Here is a 1,312-nt window from a genome sequence, read left to right as displayed (position 1 = left end):
CCCCGCCACACCCCGCGCGCCCCCGCGTGCTCGGCGCCCCGCCTTCGACCCTGAGCGGTGCCTTCTGGGGCCCCGGCTGTCCTCTGGCAGTGGCCGCAGCAGGGGTGCCGCACTGGCCGGCGCTGGGGCACCGCGTCCCCGCGCGGAGGGCCCCTGGCTCTTCCTCCTCGCGGTCCGGCCTGGTCTGGTGTCTGCCGCGTCCCGGAGACGCTCCCCGCTGTGTCTCCGCTGGCTTCGCTGCCCATCAGTTCTGACCTGCTGTCTACCCGTTAGAGCCCTTGAGACTTCATTAAGGTCACCTTAATTTTCCCATCCTAGCACCCCCAAAGCTGTGTGAAATCGGGATCCCATCCCGGCGCCTGCTTTGTCCGTCTGGCTGCGCGTGACATGTGCCCTGTCCTACCTTAGCTTTGCTGTGGAAACTCGAGGGTGACAGCCCCCGGGGTCAGCAGGTGAGGCAGCCCCCGGGCCCCAGTCCGCCCCGCCAGGGAGGGACCCCGGGCGCAGCAGACCCCTCCCGTCCCGCTGCTCCCTCAGCAGAGGATTCAGTGGACCCACCTGTCCTGCTCCCCATTGTCTCTGGGGAGGCCTCTCACCCCCCCTCCCCCCACTTCTGGCCTGTACCCCAGTTCTTATATGTGTAAGTAAATAAATCTTAGAAAAACTAGAGAAACTCAAGCGCCCCGTACTGGCCCGCGGGGGCTGTGGTAAAGGCCTTGGACACGGGGTCCGTTAGCCTGGCTGGGGGCTCACATGTATGTGGCCGCGGGTGACGTGGCCTCCGGTGCTGCTGCCCGGCCCCGCCTGGTCCTCAGAGAAGCTCACATGACCGCTGTTCCTGAGGGGCGCCCCGCGGCCTGGTGGAGGGCACACCCTAAAGCCCGGCGAGCGTCCCCCAGCTCTCAGTGGCCGGCGTCTCGCTCAGTGGCCGGCATCTCGCTCAGTGGCTCTGGCTAGTGGCCAGGCCAGGGCGAGGGGGCGTGGGGCCTGGGGTCAGCAGACGCCGTCCTCGGGCGTTAGCCCTGGCGGCACGGAGGCCGCCTGCTGGAGGCGAGGCCGCATGGAGAAGGCGTCGGGCGGGCGCAACCTCACTGTGGGACTGGGCAGTCTGCAGGCAAAACGCGCCTGTGTGGCCCGAGAGACCACCAGCGGGTCGCGCTCCCACCCGGCCTCCCAGCACCCGCAACCCACAAACCCCAGCACGCGCTGCTCTGGTCAGCAGCTCCAGCCGTCTCCGGCAGCGCGGTGCCGCCCTTCTGGCGCCTCCCTGGCGCTCGCCCGTCCTCACCCCTTCTGGCGCCTCCCTGGCGCT

The sequence above is a fragment of the Condylura cristata genome, unplaced genomic scaffold (genome assembly GCF_000260355.1).
Source record: "Condylura cristata isolate star-nosed mole 26May11 unplaced genomic scaffold, ConCri1.0 scaffold00042, whole genome shotgun sequence".
NCBI lineage: Eukaryota > Metazoa > Chordata > Mammalia > Eulipotyphla > Talpidae > Condylura > Condylura cristata.
The sequence above is the reverse complement of the archived record's forward strand: the minus strand, read 5'-3'. Positions refer to the sequence as shown.